This window comes from Notolepis coatsorum (genome assembly GCF_963971535.1).
Source record: "Notolepis coatsorum genome assembly, chromosome: 6".
In the NCBI taxonomy this organism is placed as follows: domain Eukaryota; kingdom Metazoa; phylum Chordata; class Actinopteri; order Aulopiformes; family Paralepididae; genus Notolepis; species Notolepis coatsorum.
In genome coordinates, this window is record NC_140170.1 from 166599603 (window position 1) to 166621817 (window position 22215).

The 22215-nt window shown below is 44.2% G+C and overlaps 1 protein-coding gene and 1 long non-coding RNA gene across 2 annotated transcripts in view; both read right to left on the reverse strand.

The window, feature by feature from the left end:
• LOC311229733 (acidic mammalian chitinase-like) overlaps positions 1–22215 on the reverse strand; it is a gene marked incomplete at both ends in the record, with an annotated part of 69072 nt that overhangs the window by 19177 nt on the left and 27680 nt on the right. The gene's annotated exons all lie outside the window — the stretch shown is intronic.
• On the reverse strand, positions 6832–9664 carry LOC311230490. Its single transcript, XR_014619814.1, has 3 exons — positions 9226–9664; positions 8491–8726; positions 6832–8165 (listed from the first exon to the last, which is right to left on the reverse strand). It is a non-coding gene; the product is annotated as an uncharacterized lncRNA (long non-coding RNA).

Sequence of the window (22215 nt, forward strand, 5' to 3'; positions counted from 1 at the left end):
AGCCCAACCTTCTGTCTCCAAACTGCGCAAATATGACCAGGGGCGAGGGCTAAGGTTGGCTATATGTGGCAGGATCTATACTAGTGCATGGGGCAGGGAGAGGCAGAGGTGTGGCACCTAAACCCTAACCCTAACCTCACTGTTTATAAACCGACCCCTTACCTTATCCTCACTGTTTATGAACCTAACCCTAACCCTTACTTAACCCTTACCTTATGAACCTAAACCTTACCTTAACCTCACTGTTTATAAACCTAACCCTAACCCTTATCTAAACCCTTACCTTAGCCTCACTGTTTAATGAACCTAACCCTAACCCTTACTTAACCCTTACCTTAACCTCACTGGAGACTGCGCGTCAGTTCAGACTGGTACATACTAACCTTTAGTTGAACATTGCTTGCTATAATTATAATAATCAAATTGCTTCCACTGCATAAATGCATTGTAAAACAGTAAAGGCGGCACAGTACAGAACATGGTGTAATAGTTGCGCAACATCACAGATGGCACATGACGAAAGTTGCAATGCTACTAAAATGTGAGGGCCTTGAAAACCCAGACACTGACACTAGATTGTAAGTGAAATGAAGGTGGCCATGCCCGCCTGGATTGCGCAAAAATACAAATAATAAAATAGAATAGATAATAAAATAGAATAGACATGATAAAAAGTAACATGAATAAAATACAATGCTAAGCTTAAGAATTAAGGGTAATGAGTAATATATACAATAATATACTAAATATACAGTTCTGTTTAAGGTTACCTTTTTGTAGTGTATTGTGTGTGGGGTGTGTGTGTTCATGTGTGCTTGTGTGTGGAGAGATCAGTGTTCAGTGTTCTTGTTGCGACTCCCACCTTGTCACAACCCGTCAAGCCTAATCAGACGCAATCCGAAACAGCTGGGCGCACTCGGAGACACCTGACGCATAAGAAGTCCATCACTCAGTGCTTGATCGTACTGATCACTTGTGGTTAGTCAATTCATGAGGTTGAACTCATCCATTCCCTTCCCAGATGTGGTAACTAAAGATGCCAGCCTTGTTTTTACAGTTGGCAAAACACAGCATGACCAGTTTGTGCAGGAGCGATTTGTGCTCAGAAGGATGTTGAATCTCCTGAAATGCCCTGCAACTCCCAAGTTCAGGTGCAAAAGTCCAGCTTGCTAGCCCTGCAATCAAGCCACCTAAAGGAACCTTTGCAAAGCTGAAAGAGGCCTACAGATCAAGAGAAGCAGAGACAAGGAGGCTCTTTGGTGGTGAATTCACAGGTAAATCTAGTTGATATAATTTCTAAGTTATTCAATGTTTTAGACGCAGGCAACTTTCGTCTTACCAGATTCTCGATACAGTGACGTTCAATTATTCATTTTATAAGTGAATTGATTTGACAGTGCTAATTTAGTTTTGGTAAAACTATTCATTTCAATCACAGGTTTACCAGAAGCCCTGTCATTTATCACAGCCAAAAGTCTCAAATCCTGAAGGACATCGGAGTACAAGTTCAATCTACAGCCTCAGAGGGACTTGTGATAGATCTATCTGTGCAAATACGAATCCTGGTGAAGTCTCTCACCAAAGGCATGACATTCCGGGACTTTGTCATCAAGGTGTTGAACAGCGTTGCCAAGATTGTTCATGAGAAGGGAGCAAATCGTATTCGGGGGTCAGCAGGTAGTTCACAGATGGCCTTCAGCGAGAATGACACCGTGCCGGAATCTAAACAATTCTTTGAAGGTTTTCTGTCTAATCAAGACAACAAGGTAGCCCTGAATTTAATGTTTGCCAGGATTGCTAAGGAACATGCATGGAACTGGAGCAAGGAGTTCAGCATCACCTACGGCAGGAAGATCCTTGCAAACGTTGGCGAAAATGTTGAGATCCAGCTTTATGACCGCATAGAGATGCTTGAGGAGGCTAACAACCGCATAATTTGCCATGAGATGGACATGCTAAACAAGGGGATCAAGTCAGTTACGGTTAGAACAGTCGACTCCGATGTAGTTGCCATCCTACTAGGGTTCACTACAAAGGTCAGTATGTTGTGATTTGCAACTTCATCGACTTTGCTGTTCGGGACAAATGCCAGTTCTACTCAATCACAGAAGCACACAAGAAGCTTGGTGGAGATGTGGCTGATGCCATGCCTGTGTTCCATTATTTCAGTGGCTGTGATTCTGTGAGCGCCTTCTTTGGCCACTCAAAGAATGCTCAATTCAAAGCCTGGATGAACCACAGTAAGTTGACAGAGCTCACTGCTGCATTGAGAGGACTAAGTTGCTGCCCTAGTATCGAGACTGTTAAGAACAGCATGGAAGTTATTGAACCCTGGGTAATGAGCTGGTACAACCAGGCTGGACTGTATGACTGTGCAAGTATAGATGGACTCAGATTCCAGCTGTTCAAGCAGTCAGTTAAAGATGAGCTGCGAGACCTGCCCCCAAGCCAGGATGCACTTCTACAGCATCTGTTGAGAGATACAGTCCAGGCAGGATGGCTGTGGGGGAACAGCCTTCTACAACTCCCTTGTCCCCCGGTTGTTGAATGGGGATGGACTACCGATGGGGAGAAACTCTTCGTCAAGTGGAGCACAGTTTCCGCAGGAGACACATTGTCTCAGGTAACAAGGGTGTGTAGCTGCAGATCTAATAAATGCACCTCATGTTCTTGTGCTGGCAGGGGGATGAAATGTCTCATTTATTGCAAGTGCCTCAGCAAGTGTTTGAATCCTTTGTTTCTTGGGTGGTTGTTGGGGTCCTCATCTTATAACAAAGCCTCAACCTAAACACTAGTATGCCCCATGAGTAGATTTAGAACTTTGGCCCAAACTAACTGCATGGCCTTCATGAGCAGATTTGGCTGAAGTGGCTTGGGTGCTGATCAATTTAGAGATAAAAAAAAGGTTTTTCATGAATATCTCAAAAAGTAAAGGTTTTAGGGCATATGTTTGTTCATAACACTAATATAAATGTGGTGTTTCCGCAACTTTTTAGCTCAAAATCAGGAGCCGAGATACAACATTTCAGGTCTAAAAAGTGGGCGTGGCCGTTTCAGAGACTTTGCCTATACCACATTTTTTGGGCTCCTTGCATTTTTTTCTTTATTGGACCCTAAATGAACAGAAAAACATTGGCTCAAATGTTAATCATGATTTGCAGCCTTGACCCCATATTTGCCCCAAACTGACCAGACTATCTCTCCCACTCACGTCTCTGGACTTCTTCCCCTCTCCTCACGGATGGACTCACTCCCTTGATAAACACCCCTCCCTCTGCTATACTGACTGGTTAGTACACGCAAATGAACAACAGCCCTGTGCATCTACATCATTTACACCACATTCGTTTTACACGCTAGACACATGCACCCATACACACACACCTCATTAACATTTTCGGCGCTGGCATCCACACACTCCCCCCCACGTAGGTCCCGTTAGTATAGGTTAGTTGTTCCCCCTGTATTCTATGTTATTAAATCTGGTTTATTTAGGCATCTGTCTCCTGTGTCTGTACTGCCCCATTTGACCACTTTGTTCGACCGTAACAGTTTTTTTTTTTTTTTTTTTTTTATCTTTTTCCCCCTCCATTTTCCTCCGATTTTCTCCCATCCCAATGTTAGTCGTATGCCAATTCCCAATCCCCTTCCTGGTCGCTGCGCACTTACCCCCCACAGTCAGATCATCTGGGAGAGTGGAGGCTATCACGTGCTTCCTCCGACACACGTCCAGCCAATCAACCGCTTCTTTTCACCTGGCAGCGCGGATTCTCATTGAGAGGGCGTAGCGTGTGGAAGGATCACACTATCCCACTCAAGTCCTATCCGCGCTTAGCAGGCGCCCCGACCGAACTGTAGGAGTCGCTGTTTACAACGACCCGGACCCACCCCGCCAGCTTCTCCCACCCTCTAATACTGCCAATTGTATTAGTGTGAACGGCCAGCCAAGCTGGTGACAACCCCGGAGCTGTGAGCTGGATTCGAACAGGCAAATCCAGCTCACAGCTCCGGGGTTGGTGACGAACGCAATCTCCGCTACGCCACCTAACCGCCCTTCGACCGTAACAGTTCTGATGATGAACTCGATTCTTGTACCGGATCTCCTCACTGGTAAACAAGAATACCCTGAAGACTCTGGCAGGAGCACTCATTCAAGGGTACTACGACTATGCTTGCACCTCATGGTACCAAAGCACCTCAAAGGCGCTAAAAACAAAATTACAAACATCTCAAAACAAACTGGTCAGACTACTGCTTGACCTTACTCCTAGAACCCACCTCACCCCTGCCCACTTTGACAACCTAGGATGGCTTAGAGTAGACAACAGAGTACAGCAACTTGCAATGGGCCTGGTCTACAAGATACACTACACAACCAAGGTACCCATGTACATGTCAAAATACTTCCCAAAGGTCAGTGAATACCACGATCACAACACCAGAGGGAGCTCCACAAATCATGTTAAACCCAGATTCGGCTCAAACAAGGGACTAAACACGTTTAGCAATTACGCCACATCAATGTGGAACGCCCTACCCAAAGCTGTAAAGGAATGTGAATCACTACCCACTTTCAAAAACACTCTCAAAAAACACCTACGGGAGACTGCAATTCGAAACTGGCCCCTGTAAATGTCCTAACACAACCCCCTCCAATGTACAGTAAATTACCAAGTATGGTCTTGTCAATATTCCAATGTACAGTTTTGTTTGTACAGTTGTACAGTGTCCCCCACCCACCCCTCCTACCCAACCCCCCCCCCCCCCACTCCTACCCAACCCCCCCACCCACCCAACCACCTCCAGTCTACAGTCCCCCCCCCCCCACCTAACCAATCCAATGTACAGTTTCTACGTCAAATGTATATACTCTTTTTTTCTGGACTCTTTTTGTATCACAAACAGTACTGTGTTTGCAAATCTGGTATGTCATAAATGTATAGATGTAGCAGTACTGTCTATCTGTATGTCATGTATGTCATATATGTGACCCCGACCAGTGCTATAGCCTACATGTCTATTTTTTCATTTTCCAGATTTTTCCAGATTGTGAAAGTACAGAATGTAAGCTTTCAAATGATGTGTCATACTTTGAAATCTGAGAATGTTATTATTGTGATGTGCTAATTTTAAATCTTGTAGCAGTCTTTTTTCCCCAGAGACCTAAGCAGAGAAAACGGCTCTTAAAGATTTGACACCTTTTGCCAGGATTCTGCTGGGCGTAAACAATACCTCCCAGCCACACCTCTCCCCTGAATAGTATTAACATAATTAAGTGCTGTGACAGCCATGCTGACAGATCAGATACAAAATCAAACATTTTCTATTGTAGTAGTAATATAACTACTAGTCTGAATAATGTATATTTCAGTTATTGAATTGAAAACCTTTATTTATGTATTCCAATATCTGTTTTATTGATTAATGATATATTTTGAAAGAATGCAGGTTATAGCTGTATAAAACAAATGTCTGTCCCATTGTACCAATCAATGGGATATATTGCATGTTGGCTATAATGATTTTATAAAAAAGAGAGAGATTAAATGCATGGCCATATATTTATACATTCATGTGACATCACAGCATATTCTTTGTATAGCCCAGTGTTTCCTGAAAACAGATATGTACAGTGTTCAGGTTATACATCTATCATTACACAATTACAAGTCGGCACTCCACCCAATGATCCAACCGTGGCAGTGTTAGTGCCATGCTCTACCCGTTGAGCTACAGTGAATGAAACCCCTAACCCTGGCAGTCTTAGTGCCATGATCTCCGTTGAGCTACAGTGAATGAAACCCCTAACCCTGGCAGTGTTAGTGCCATGCTCTACCCGTTGAGCTACAGTGAATGAAACCCCTAACCGTGGCAGTGTTAGTGCCATGCTCTACCCGTTGAGCTACAGTGAATGAAACCCCTAACCGTGGCAGTGTTAGTGCCATGCTCTACCCGTTGAGCTACAGTGAATGAAACCCCTAACCGTGGCAGTCTTAGTGCCATGATCTCCGTTGAGCTACAGTGAATGAAACCCCTAACCCTGGCAGTGTTAGTGCCATGCTCTACCCGTTGAGCTACAGTGAATGAAACCCCTAACCGTGGCAGTCTTAGTGCCATGATCTCCGTTGAGCTACAGTGAATGAAACCCCTAACCGTGGCAGTGTTAGTGTCATGCTCTACCCGTTGAGCTACAGTGAATGAAACCCCTAACCGTGGCAGTGTTAGTGTCATGCTCTACCCGTTGAGCTACAGTGAATGAAACCCCTAACCCTGGCACCCATAGAGCTATACAGGGTCACTATAATTATAATAGGATTGGCTGCTTGACTAAAAGTCCCAACTTTTTCAAGTCTCTGTGAAGCCTGTCTAAATGCAGAAACAGCTGTGTACAAAGTTCAAGATTAAAGAGGTTTATTTGTCACATACATACCAGGGCATACCGTGAAATCCGGGGGGCCATGCCCGCATCGATTGTGCAATAATAAAATACATAAACAGGTAATAAGAAGGCATAAGATGTGCATGATAAAAATAGACATGCTAATACAGTTTCAACTCTGTCATTATGCTATACTACAATAATCTAAACTATACAAGAACCACATCGGTTCTTTCCTTTAAAGTGACCTTTCCATTTAGTTTAAAGTGACATTTTTTTTTAATTCATTGCATACATACCAGGGCATACAGTGAAATGCAATAATACAAGTAATAAGAATAAGACATATCAGGTATATTTGATTTGATTTGATTTTATTAGGGATCCCCATTAGCTGGTGCGATAGCAACCAGCTAGTCTTCCTGGGGTCCACACACAAAAAAACACAAAAACAATCACTATTGCAAAAAACAAAATTATTAAAAGTCAGTACACACAATGCATAATGAACCTACTGTAACAATTAATATAGCAAAAATTACATTAGTGTAAAACAAAAACAAAAAATTACTTTACAGTGTTAAAAACAATTTAAAAACAATTTAAGATTCTTTTTAAAAGTGAATCTACTGTAAATGCAGCAGAGGTTCCGAGGCAGGCCATTCCACAGAGTTAATGCTCTAAAAATAAAGGATCTCCCCAGAGCGCTGGTTCTAGGACCTGGCAATTCAAGCTGCCCACTACTGGAACCTCTAGTGTAATGCTCGTGCACAGTATTACTAAAAACAATCTGATTATGTATAAAAACAGGAGTCTTACTGCTCATGACCAACTTGAACAGCACAAGTATATTAAAAGACAATCTATTTTCAACGTTAAGCCAAGAGAGGCGGGCATGCATACGGCTCACATTAGACCTTAGTGAGCAGCCCAGTACCAACCGTGCTGCCCTGTTCTGGACCACCTGGAGCTTCCTGAGGTCACCACTGGCAGCAGATGACCACATCGCAGAGCAATAGTCAAGATGACATAAAACTAAACTTTGCACTATCTGACATAAAAGGGGACGGGCAACAAAAGAAGCACATTTCCTGGAAATACCAATTGCTCTTCCCATTTTTAAAACAATATAATTAATATGCTGAGACCAAGTGCAATCCAGCATCACTCCAAGGAGTTTAGTACTTTCAACTTGTTGAACTGCTGAATTACACAAGTTTAAATGAAGCTTTTATATGTACAAGAGTTTTACAAAAGCTTTTACTCTACAAGAACCACTCCTGTTCTTGTTTAATTTTTTTAAAGTGACCTTACATTGTGAGCGTGTGCAGCATGAGTGTGTGTGTGTGTTCATGTTAAAGTGACTGCTAGTACAGTGTGTGTGTGTGTGTGTGCTCTACATCCATGTGTCTTCTCCATGGTATCTAACATCGTACAGTCTTCTTGTTCTGAGGTGCTCTAGACGTTGGGAGTGGGCATGTAATGTCTTTTGCGTCATCAGAACAGTATTGTCTTATCTCCTTATAAAGATATTCCTGTCGGTCGTTGTCTAGACCAGGTGGGGGGAGGACAGGAAAACCAGAGATGGTTGGGTAGCGTTTTGGGTCTTTCAACAGCTGAAACGTGAATGGCTCTGTATCGTCACAGTGTAATTTTGCCGTCACCATGCCAGGACTGTTGGCATCGAAGCTGAAGTGCTGGTATTTCTTTATTTGTGGGAATCTTTTGAAGAAGCCTCCCAGATGTCGCATTCTCTGTCAACAAGGGCCAGATGTTTTAACTGCACCTGGATGAAAGCATGAATGAATGAAAATGTTATTTAACAGATTGCAGAATGGGTACAACACAGTACGGCTCAATACACACACACACACACACGGCTAATGAGGTGGCAGTGCTCAGTTATCCTCAGGTTATCCTAATGTCATGTGTGTTGAAGCTAGGGCTGGGCGATATGGCCATGCCGCAGTATTTGCCTGCGTCCACCTCTTGTTTGATGTGGTCATTCAAATAGAGAAGGCATGTGTCAGTGGAGTGGGATGTTCTGAAGCCAGATTGGAATTCGTAGATTAGATAGTAGTAGTGTAGTAGTGAAAGTAGACTGTACACACCTGGAGTTTCTCCACCTGCAACTTCTCTGGCCTTCCCGCGGCTTGCTGTAATTGGTGATTGTTGGAGTAGCATTGAGAACACAGATCTGTCCTGGGTTGTGTGATCATTATCTGCGGAAGGAGTGCTTTCCACAACCGAAGGAAGGATCTCTGACCAACAACACGAAATCTCCCGCGGTGTGAGGCCATCTGTCTTGTAGTGTTTGAAAAGGCTTTTGAGAAGCGCATCACTGATCCTAAACAAAAATGTTAACAATAGGGAAGAGAATTAATGAATGAAATACACACATTGTACACACTGTATCTGTATGTCATGTATGTCATATATTATGTTATGATGAATTGAAAATGGGGGACCCTGATGTAAACAAGATGAAAGTCTTTCTCTGGTCTGCATCCCCTTAACAATTGTATGTATTGAGCTGTACTGTACTGTACCCATTCTGCAATCTGTTAATAAACTTTTCAATCAATCAATCAATCACTCTTGTTTACATTCAGGTGTAGTTTTTAAGAATCCCTATCCTAGCGATGTGCATTACAAAATGGCCGCACAAAAACTACACTACCCAGAATATTCAAAATGGACGCCCTCGCCGGGTAGAATAGGATTTGACGACTATCTCTAGACTTTAACACCTATTTAAACCGATTTATTGCTATTGCTAAACATACATATACGTCCAATACAATACATCTACGTCCAATACAATATACAAGCATAAAGACACTTACCCATAAATGAAACAGAACGTTGGACGACAGACAACAACGTCGTGAAATCTGTATGTTGTCCTCGAAGCCACACGGACAGCGTTTACTCTTTGTACTTTTCGTCTTCTCTGAAACATTTTGGCATGTTCCAATAATGGACAACAGACACATGTCCCTTTCTCTTGGTGTCAACGACGCGGTGTCCAATCGGTTTTGGTAAATTAGCTCAACAAGACAGGGCAGATCGTTCTGAATTTTCCTTTCGGCGCGCCTGGCACTTGCAGTCGAAAGCGTGTATCTTTCGGAGTTCCTCTTCAAGTTGTTGTCACCGAAGTAGTCCGTGATGTGGTCACTCATTAACGCCGAGGAGTCTATACTCATTCCATCTCTTCCTCTATTAAGAGCAACTGATAATCTTTGTGCGGCCATGTCGATGTTATCTAAGCAGCAAACAAGTGTTGTGGGCTACAGAGGTGCTGTGAATTATAAACACCAGACAGTGTGGGGGCGTACCTCACATAACAGCAGCCTTTCACATGCAAAAATAGGGCAGCCTGAGGGCCCGCGTCCACCTAGCGCATATTTAGGACCGCACGCGTCTGTTTTCAATGTATTACAATGGGGAGGGAGCGCATGCGGCCCCATGCGGCCGCCTCTAGGAAGTGCGCTGCCGTCGGCTTCTTTCTTCAGCGCCTTTATGCGGCCGCACAAGCCAGAGAGTTGAAACTGGCTGAACTTTTCTAGAGCGGTGCGCCGAGCGCATATTCAAACAACCAATCACAGCCAGTCATCTACCACTCTGCTTGTAACCTGACACCGGAGCTGCCTGCCTGTCTGGCTGTCTCCACACAGACCATTGAGATCCGCGACAAAACTAATAATAATAACTACACGAATACACTACTAAAAAGCTAATAAAAAGCAAAGGGCGAACTGTGGTGTCAGGCAATAACTATATATATAATTAATATACAATAAAGTTATTCAAATATGCTATAATATGTGCAAAACCGCGGCATGGCTGTAGATTTCTTTCTGTCATCTACAAGATGCGCGTCAAGCCAGCTCTGCCGGCGCACTCCCAGCATGTTTCACGGAGAAATATGCGCTAGGTGGACGCGGGCCCTGAGGGAACAGCCCCCAGAGCTTCGTGAGAGACGATCATAGTATGTCTCAAGGAGCCATTTTTAAACACAATTTAAACACAATTAGAGTTATTATATATGTTCGCTGTTATACTAAATATGTTCTTCAACCCTCGAACTGTAAGTATATATAAAAAAAAAAAAAAAACGGAAATGAAAAAAAAAAAAAAAAAAAAATACTTTCCATTCTCGTCAGGAACCTGGATCGCCGAGTTGTAGGCTCGCACGCTGGGCGGAGTCACATATGTTACGATGAATTGAAAATGGGGGACCCTGATGTAAACAAGACGAAAGTCTTTCTCTGGTCTGCATCCCCTTAACAATTGTATGTATTGAGCTGTACTGTACTGTACCCATTCTGCAATCTGTTAATAAAGTTTTCAATCAATCAATCAATCAATGGCCTGGGGAAGAAGCTGAGTCTTAATCTCTGTTTTGGCTATTTCCAATAGGTTTTAGTGTAGCAGTCATAGTTGGCAAATATTCAGTCAATCTGAATGAATTAAATTAGTTTTCTAGTCACTAGAAGCTTGGAAAAACAAACTTCAGTAATGAGGCCATTCGTACTGATGAAAGACTCAAGATGAATGGACCAAACCTGTCCGCCACACCAAACCTTATGTCACAGGTTGGCAGGACAGGGCTTCCCTACTAACACTTTCCTAATCAAGGAAACCACTTTCCTGTCATTGTAACTTGCATATTTTCAAAACATTTAAAAAAAAGAATTATAAACAAACTAAATTTTTCTCTCACTTGATTGATTGATTGATTGAAAACGTTAGGTTATGTATATAAACAAGTTCTGTTAATACTAGTGACGCTCAGCGTCATATTGCATATATCTCGCTTCAGCGTATATACACTGAATACATTTCAAAATGTACCTTTACATGCCAGCATTCATCTGGCCACACCCCCATCCGCTTACCTACATAAGCAGGGGTGGTGCCACACACTCATCTCCTTCCCAACAAATTTCACCACAATGAAAAATCAAGGGCCGCAGCGGCGTCTAGACGCTGAGCGTCACTAGTATTAACAGAACTTGGTTATATACATAACCTAACGTTCTGTTTCATACTAGCTCCCGCTCAGCGTCATATTGCATAGCAGGAGCTGAGCGGGAGCTAGAAGCTCGACAAATGTACCCCGCTGAGGCCCCCCACAACCATCAGACCGGGGAGGACCGAGCCCCCCCGACCCTCCCTAATGGAGGATACCCCCCCTATTGGAGGTTCACGGGAGGGCGACGGATCCGACCGTGCGAAGAGGCACTCAAGCAACTCAACGCACAGGGTGAGCAGACCGTGGCTTGACCCCACGACTACACACACGCACAACCCGCATGCCACCCGGGAACGAACGGAAGGAACAACCTCGTTACTGCCCCCAGAAATCACGGGGTCAAGAGCAAACCCAACCCCGTGGCAAGGCCGTAGCAGCGAAGGAAGACCCAGACCCACTGAAGGGACTGGAGCCCCTGGAAAACGGGGGCCCGGAGAGGTCAATGACGCCGGGCATCAAGACCCCACCAGGCGGTCACTTAGTGACACCGCCCCCCACATCGCCAGCGTATTCGGATAAGGCCCCTCTCAAGAGCGGGCCCTTTCCCCCCAGTAGCACACCGCCTGGCACACTGACCCTGCAGAACAGGCAGTCAGCATGGCCGTAAGCACACAAAAAAGGTTAACCAACGGAACAGGCAGCGCACCGGGGAAACCAGGCAACAGGCTGTAACCTGAGCCTGGAGCACTGCGTACGAGACAGGCGCCAAAGGAGTCAGCTGAAAACAGCCGCCCCGGCGGAAGGGGCGTATGCTGGCGTTGTCGATCACCATGACAAAGCCTCCTTTAAAAAAAAAAACACAGAGGGTATGAGGCAGAGAAGGCTGACATGATTGGCAGACGTCATGAACGTGCAGGGGCACACTCAACCGGGTAACCCGGGAGTTGACTCTGCTCCAACACACCAGGGAACCAACCACCCTGTCGTTACCCTATGCGGTGGTTGTTCCTATAACCCCTCAAGAAAAAACTCCAAAACACACCTGCGGGTACACACTGGCTATACCGCAGTACACGTGTTTCAGTTTTCAAAAAAGGGTTATTCCAGGCCTACGGGTCGACGAACATTACTACGGACCGGGCCCGGCGGCTCGGGAAGTACACAGGGTTACCAGAGGAGGTCCAGAAGACCACCCCAACAGCCCTCTCTTCGCCATGCGTGAGAGAGGAGCGAAGAAAAGAAAACCAGCCCTAAGCACACCGCACTTGGTATTCCCAGGCGGTCTCCCAACCAAGTACTAACCAGGACCGAACCTGCATAGCGTCCGAGATCAACGAGATCGGGCGTGTACAGGTTGGCATGGCCGTAAGCCATTACGACAGTGCAGAGTACAACATGTACCCAACAAAGGGTCTCCATAACGCCTAATCCTATGACACCCGGACCGACCTGGCATTTTTCCCCCTGAAAAAAGCACAAGTCCCTCAGGGTACCAGAACAGCAGATCTGCATCCCTGGCGGACAACGGGTTAACTGACCTGGACCAGCGTGACCAGACCAGTCCCGTGTCCTAACCACGCCGACATGCCCACTCCAGAAGAGGGGGCAGATATGCGTGTCGATCTATTACATGAAAAGAGGGCGCCACCCAGACGGTCCCATTTGGACCGTGCTCAGTGGCCCACCCCAAGGGCGTGAGACCCCTCTACATATGTTCTGATCTATTCCATTAACATCCCCAAGATATGAACGAGAATTCATAGAGACAACCTAGTAAACTGGCGCTCGGAAGAGACAAAACTCCATCCCAGTTGCCCTATAAAAACGCTGTTTTAACAAGCAACCAAGGCGCACTTAGCCCCTGTGTGATTCCGTAACAGAAACACACCAAGCCAGCACTATGTATGCGTCGAGACCCAAACACATCAATGGATAGTCTAACAAGACACCAAACATTGTTCCTCCAAGTCGCCTGGGAGAACGACACGGAGCCGTCGTGCTTCATGTACCTTCCTCTTTTTATTCAAAAAAGAAAGAACACAGACTGACATGAATCCCTCGTGACGCAGGCTGAGGGTAATTTTTTTTTACATTTTTACATCCCACCACCCTCCCATAGGGAGGAGACGGAAATCCCCAGAGAGACTTCCCACGCGAGCTGTATAGATTGAAAAGAATATATTGCAACATTGAGCTACGTAATATTTGGGTTAGGGCTCTCCGAGGAGGAGGCACTGCCAATACACACTCAATACTCTAATTGAATCGAATACCCACACAATAGAGCAGAACTCCTTTTTGAAGTTCTACTCACCTTGACAATCTGAGGAGGAGGCTCTGAACTCTGAGGAGGCTCCCTCACAGGGAAGGAGAGTCCTAACTCACAGAAGGCCCGAGTAGGAGCTTCGTGAGGAGGAGCCCTGACCACTCCCTGAACCAGATCCATCATATGGACTTGAACAGCACACGGAAGTCTTACCAACAGAGACGCGCACAGTGACGTACTCTATGGCGGGGGAATTTCTGCGGTGCACACGCCCAATATTCCAGGGCGTGGGACCAGGAAACTCCCCCCCCAGGACAGGAGGTTTTAACCCCTGCCCATCAAAGAAGGGGAGGAAAGGATTACCAGTTCACCCCTTTACGACCCCACACCCATACGATGTAATGACAAAAAAGAGTATGACACAGTCATAGTCAGCTACATGAAGCGTCTAACAGCTTCACACAACGCATGTGCCAACCTGCTATCTGATTTTTACTAAGGAAAAAACACAGAATAGAGAGGGCCCCCTTAAGAGCCCCGGTATCAGACTTACACATGTGCTTCTGTGGCCAACCCAACCCAGTTGTAGATCCCAAGATACACACAACCCTTTACCATCACAAAAAATGGCAATACACTCTACAGAGGAACGCCGTTTTTCCATAATGAGAGAATACACAATTCTCGATTAGTATCGGCCACAGGCCTTGCTAAGCACACACGACAAGTGACCAAACAATCTTTTCTTTAGGAAAATATAGTTTCTCAAGCGGTTTCAGCACAACCTCAGCAACCAAGCTAAGGGTTACATCGTATCCCTACAACACAGTTATACAATACATAGTAAACAACATGTCTGATAGGAGGGGGGGAAGCCCAGGAAACCGGGGGGAAAAACACCCCTCCTACCCTACCCTTGATACGGCTAGTTGAACAGGTACACCTGTTAATATGTGAACACACTGTTCATTGTCATTACAGGCTGAGAAAAATTATTCATTCTCCACTCCTATGTCACCAAGCATAGCTTAATAGGTTAATTAACCACCTTAGTTGTGAGTACACGGTACATGAACACACATGAAGTTCAACACAACAAACCAGATCATTTTTACACATGTAACAAAAACCCGATTTGCATGGTGAAGCTAATACCTAGTGACAAGACAATTCACACACAACTCGCGTCGTATCCTAAATTTATTGCAGCAACACTCGTTTTGGAAAACATCGTTATTACAAAACATTTAGAAGGCAAGGAAGAAGACGCGTTTTAAGGTCTGGTCAGGACCTTTTTCCTACCGGGAGCGCAGACCACGCGAACTGCAGTCTCTAACATGGCACCGTCAGTAAACACAGCATCCTGTGTTGGCAACACGGGCAGCGGCGCTGCTCCATCCCGCCGCTACGGTTCCCCTTGTTGACGCAGTCCTCGCCGGCCGGCTCCGGGTAGGTTCGACTAACATCCTCTGTCAAAGATGACGTCGTAGTCAGAGTGTTTAAGGCATGTTACAGTCACAGAAAACGTTCAACAGTGTAGCATTAAGCGAACAGCCATTCGGCTGATAGCAGCAAGCTAACGTGTACTAGCCTGGTAAACACAGCGAGCTAACGTCGCAGCTAACAGCTGCGCAGCTATCAGCTGACTGGCTAACACAGTAGGCCACCACTAGCATGCAAGCTAAGCAGCTATCTGATTGATAGCAACGAGCTAACGCTACTAGCCTGGTAACACAGCGGGCCAGCGCCGCAGCTAACAGCCGACTGGCTAACAGGTAGGCCACAACTAGCACGCAAGCTAAGCAGCTATCACCTGAACTTGTACACAAAGATATAATAAGCCACACTCAGACAGGTCGCCGTTCTGAAACCCTCCTCACCTGTTAAGAGAGAAGAGAAACGAGATGTCAACACAGTTTACAGCGGTGATTTTAACAGACACCCGGCGGAGCCAGCACAAGTCCCATCTGGGCTGTAGCCGACTTGAACATGGAACTTCCGATAACGAACATCCATGCCCACATTTCCTCGTTAGGGTATACTCTCATTTGTATATGAAAGATGGGGCCTATACGGTGACAGAGAAGCATCCACTCGACCAGAGAATACTGGGATCACCAGTTTTTATTGGTCGTGGCCCACTAGTTTACTATAATGGGTTCCAAACCAAGATCCTCCGCTGTCGCCTAAAAGGCTGAACAAAGGACCCTAATCTGGGGCCGGTGTTCGTAAACATTGTCAGCTAGCCCCCATAGCACTAACAGACAAGTGGTGCTCGCAAGCAAATATTACTCACCCAGGCTTGAAAACCAAAAGTCCCTCACAACAGACTTCCACAGTCCAGCTGCATAGCAGGAGGGTCAAACCCATCCAGGCGCAGCAAAGGAGGACTGCAGTTTGGGGAGTATATTAGCAACGCGAGCCCCTAATACGAAAAACCGGTGGAGGTTTTAGAATGATCACCATCTTCCAGACACTCCAGTGACGAAGACAATATCGCCGTATTTTCTCGAAAAATAGTGAGAGAGAAAATAAAGATATGATGTCAACGTATCTCATTGTTCTTCCTTTCCTCAGAGTAAATATTTTTCTCCACGTCAAGTGGGCATGTGAGCAGCACGTAGCTTGTGGATGAAATTTGAGAAGGAGATGAGTGTGTGGCACCACCCCTGCTTATGTAGGTAAGCGGATGGGGGTGTGGCCAGATGAATGCTGGCATGTAAAGGTACATTTTGAAATTTATTCAGTGTATATACGCTGAAGCGAGATATATGCAATATGACGCTGAGCGGGAGCTAGTATGAAACAGAACTGTATTAACAGATTGCAGAATGAGTACAATACAGTACAGCTCAATACTAACAACTGCTAAGAGGATGAAGACCAGAAAAAGACTTTCGTCTTGTTTACATAAGGGTCCTCCATTTTCAATTCATCAAGACATTTATGACATACAAGACATACAAATATACGGTACTAAGACTTGGAGTATGCCCCCATTTGGATTACCAGACCGTTGGAGTAACGTAATATACGCTGTGGATTACGCAACTATGAACTACTTGAACTGTGTGTTGATGTCTCTTTTACAGCTGTGTCCTACTCACTGACATTACTGACTAATTGATACATGATTGGGCGTAGCTGTGGACAAATGTCAGGAGGAGCCCTCTGGATTGGCTGTTGGTCTGCCCCCAGGCGCCTCCCCCAGCTAGTTTTCCATAGGTGCGTCGTGAAATCATCGTTACTAGCATTCAGCAACAGTTTACAACTTACAAGATACAAGATACTTTAATGCCACACAACTATGGTTGGTGGTAATTGTTTGCGGTACAGCATGTTAGTTAAGCACTGGGACATCAACATGAAACATCCAACGCCCCCCCCCCCCCTCCCAATCCCCACAATAAATAAATAAATACATACAGGACAGTCACATATAACAAGTGTCAGTCAGTGTCAGTTAAATTCAGTTCATGTTCAGTTCAGTTTGGATGCTTACCTGTCTGTGTAAGGGTGGGCGGGCCAGGGCATTTAGTGTTCGCACTGCTGTGGGAAAAAAACTGTTCTTGAAGCGTGTGTGTTTAGTTAGAATTGACCTGTAGCGACCTGAGAGCATGCGCTGGAATATGTGGTGTGCTGGGTGGGAGTTTCAAGTTCAAGTTCCTTTATTAGTCATATAGAAATACACAATACTTTTATATGAAATGCTTCTTTCCGTTTTGCCTCTGAGAGTGTGCTATATAAAAGGATAAGTATAAAAGTATAATATAAGTATAGAATAGAAAGTCAAGTACGTAAACAAGTGTAAACAAAACAAAATGTTCAATATACATATACAATATACAGTGCAGAGTAGAGAAAGGTAACTGAGTTCCCATACAGTACAATGCAGGAATGTGATGAGGTACAACTTAGCTTAGCTTGTGGTGCCACCTTGTGGTGGTGAGGTGCAATGAGGTAAAATATACAAATATACCAGTATACCAATAAATATAAAGTGTGTTAAGTGTCTAAAGTGGGTAAAGTGGGTGCTACGGTGAGTTGTTTATTAAAGTGAGTGTGTACGTGTGGATGTGTGTGCTGTGAGTGTATTTGATGGTTTGTTACATAGTGTTATTTTCATTGATTGTCATTGAGCATCCTGATGGCCTGGGGATAGAAGCTCCTTCTGAGTGTCTCTGTGCTTGCCATGAGACTCCGGTATCCCTTGCCTAACCGCAGCAGTTCAAAGAGGCAGTTGTTAAGGTGACTAGAGTCTTTTATTATTCTCTTAGCCTTATTTTTGCAACGCTTGTTGTAAATGTCTTGGAGAGTGGGAAGCCCACCTCCAATTGTGCATTCGGCTGAGCGGGCCACTCTCTGTAGTCTGCTGCGGTCTTGTGCGGTGCTATTCCCAAACCAGGAGGTGATATTGCCTGTCAGGATGCTCTCTATTGTGCATGAGTAGAAGTTCTTAAGATACAAAACATACAATACAATACATAACAAAACAAAACACAGGACAACAAATACACTTATACTCTGACAGACGCTCTCCCAAGCTCACCCCCACAATCCACACTGATTCCTCCCAAGAAGATCATCAATATATATATATGTTCCCTTAAAAAACACATACAAAATTATAATTTGATCTGTAAACAACATGTAAGCCCTAACACAGTAAATCAATAACAGGTGCAAGTAGTGCTTTATATATAAAGGCAAGTCGACCAATAGCTTTGGTGGTTCGAGGTATAGTAAAGAAAGGATGATCCGTGTGTCTTAAATTATAAGTTGAACTATATGGTGTTAAGAACTGCTTTAGATAGGGGGGATAATTAAAGTAAATACATTTGTAAACAAAAAGCAACCAATGAAAATGTCTTCTGAATTGGGGAGAAAGCCAGTTTAACGACTCAAACATAAGACAGTGATGGGTTCTATAAGGGCACCTCAATATAAATCTGCAAACACTATTATAAGTGACATTTAAGGGACGGAGGTTTGTTAGTGTGGTGTTCTGATAGACTATGTCTGCGTAGTCCACTATTGGAAGTACCAGCTGTATAATGATTATTTTCCTAACTTGAAGAGAAAAACAGTTAATAGAACGATACAATATTCTCAGGCTACAATTTGTTTTCTTTATCACAGCATCAATATGTGACTTGAAGGTGAGTTGAGAATCAAGCCAAAGACCCAGGTACTTATATTCATCGACATTCTCGAGAGGAGCATCATCTAAACTTAATCGACAACTGATTTGATATTTGCAACAGATTTGATCTAGTACCAAACAGCATACTATAGGACTTCTTCTTATTTAATAAAAGTTTGTTAATAGCTAACCATTTCTGAACAGCATCAAAATGAGTCTGTAGGGCATACTGAATTTGTTGAATATCAGACTTAGAGGAATAAATCACTGTATCGTCCGCGTATAATTGAGTAACACAGTCAGATGGTATCAGGGTGAGATCATTAACAAATATAGAAAATTATAATGGTCCTAAAGATTAACCTTGAGGAACACCCTTGTCTATAATAAAAAGTCAGACTGTTTACCCTGATATGATACACACTGGCATCTATGGTGGAGATATGAATTGAACCAAAGTAAAGAATTATTAGAGACACCAATAGCACACAGTTTGTCAAGAAGAAGATAATGATCAACCAAATCAAATGCCTTTGTGAGATCTATAAATATTGCACCAGTGACCATGTTATTGTCCATTGCTGAGTGAACATCATTGGTCAACTTCAGAAGGGCTGTAGTTGTGGAGTAGTATGGCCTGAAACCAGATTGGCATGGGGATAAAATATGAGATTCATTAACATAATGGGATAATTGATTAAAAATGAGTTTTTCAAAGACTTTTGCTATACTATTAATAATTGAAATTGGTCTATAATTATTGAGATCAGAAGGGTCACCACCTTTAAGCAATGGAATGACTTTTGCACATTTCCAGCTTAATGGAGTTTCATTAGTTGTTAAAGATAGATTAAATAAATCAGACAAAGGATATGATAATACATGAGAGGCAAGTTTGATGAACTTGATCTCCATAGGCCTACCATCTGAACCACAGCTAGTACCCAATCTTAATTCATCAATGACCTTCTGAACATCAAGCGGACGAATACTTCTAAAGGAAAAACAACTCTTGCATCTGGTGTTATTAAGAGGCACATCAGAGTAGGAGGGGTCATTAAATTTGAGTCTGCAGACAGAATTAAAGTGCTGATTAAAGGCAAGTGCAATTGATGAGGGATCATTGACAACTTCATTATTAATTCTAATATGAGTGGGACTTATAGATGACTTCTTAGTTATACTGTTGATTCTCTTCCAAAACAGTTTTGGATTGCTAAAATCATTGCTTAAACAATCTTTGAAATAGTTGGATTTAGCATTTCTTGTTTTAGTTGTACATAAGTTCCGTATTTGTTTATATGCATTGAAGTCGGCAGAATCCTTTGTCAGGCGATGCATTTCCCAAGCCTTATCTCTTTGTTTAAACAGATTTATAAGTTCACTATTAATCCAGGGCAAGTGTCTACCCTTGACTTTGAGTGTCTTCCAGGGAGCATGATGGTCAATAACATTAGTAAGCTCAGTGTAGTAGAAAGTCCATGCATCTTCAACAAATGGAATTAATTTAAACCTGCCCCAATTTCTAGATGTTATATATCTTGAATAAAGTGCTCAATATTCAAATTCCTACATTGTCTTATCCTGATTAATTTTGGTGGTAGACGTGATAGCTTTATCTTCCAAATGCAGAAGATAATAGAATGGTCGCTGAAACTATCAGGTAACACACCAAAGTTTGAGATTCTATCTGGATGTGAGACGAGAATCCAATCTAGCAGGGACTTGGATCTATTATCAACTCTAGTAGGCTCACTAATGAGTTGAGTTAAGTTGATACTGCCAAATAGGTTTAGAACATTACTACATGATCGATCTAGCCAGTTGATGTTAAAGTCACCCAAGATAATTATTTCATTTGGACGATCTAAAGAGTTAATGGTGGATAATATATCATTTGTAGATTCAGAGGGGGAATCAGGAGGTCTATAAATATTTCCTATGGTCAACTGTTTATTTTCATGAAAATAAATTTTAATGAAAAGACATAGTTGTCAAGTCCAACCTCGTTGTCAGAGATTGCACTATGCAACCATGTCTCAGACACAGTAATTACACTGGGATTATTGTAGACAAGCCAAGCTCTCAGTAGATACATTTTGGGGTACAGACTCCTTATATTCAGGTGGATAATATCTGAACACACACCAGATCAAGCATCCAGACGCAGCCATGATTGTAGCCGGGGATTTCAATCAGGCGAATCTGAAGAAAGTCATGCCGTCTTTCTTCCAGCACATCGTCTGCTCCACAAGGGGAGGAAATACACTCGACCACTGCTACACCCCGTTCAGAGCCGGATACAAGGCTGTACCGGCTCCACCATTAGCGGGAGCAACGAACACGTCGGATCATGCCGCCATCTTGCTGGTCCCAGCATATAAACAGAGATCACGTGACGCCGTCGTGTCACATGAGGTAAAAAAATGGGACGACCAATCAGAGGCCACGCTTCAGGACGCACTAGACGTCGCCGACTGGGGAATGTTCAGGAGGAGTAACAGTGACGTCAGCGATTTCACAGACGCTGTGGTGTCATTCATAACAACACTGGCTGATAGTATCGTCCCCACAAAGAAGGCGAGGGTGTTCCCAAACCAGAAACCATGGGTGGACAGTACTATCAGAGCAGCCTTGAACTCTCGCACCACTGCTTATAACCGGGGCAGGAAACATGGAAGAGTACAAGACAACAGTCTACACTCTGCGCAAGGCTGTCAAACTTGCTAAGAGGACGTATGCCGACAAGATGGAGGCACAAATGGCACAGAATGACACAAGAGGCTTATGGCAGGGACTGATGGCTATAACTGACTACAAAGTCAGCGCCCCCTCAATGGGGAGCGACGACGCCTCCCTTGCGGACCAGCTCAACACCTTCTACGCGCGGTTTGGTGCAAACAGTGGCACTGCTAGCCCAACGGCTAGTGACGTCACTGGTGCGCCGGCTGTTGTGGAGGGGGGGGGCATCCGCGGGGGGGCAGGGACGCTCTCTCATTGACGGTACACAGTGTGAGAAGAGCATTTATGCAGGTGAACACCAGGAAGGCTGCTGGCCCAGATGGTATAACAGGACGCATACCTAAGTCCTGTGCCAACCAGCTTGCCCCGGTGTTCACCGCCATATTTAATCAATCCCTGGCGGAGTCAGTGGTCCCTGCCTGCTTCAAGATGTCTACCATCATCCCTGTACCGAAGAAACCCTCCCCAACATGTCCAAATGACTACAGACCGGTGGCAATCACCTCTGTGGTCATGAAATGTTTTGAGAGGCTGGTCAAGGACCACATTTGTGCCTCCCTCCCCAGTGATATGGACCCCATGCAATTTGCATACAGGACAAACAGGTCCACTGATGACGCGGTCTCCCAGGTACTGCACAGCACCCTCTCCCACCTTGACCGTCAGAAGGGGGGCTATGTGAGACTGTTGTTCATTGACTACAGCTC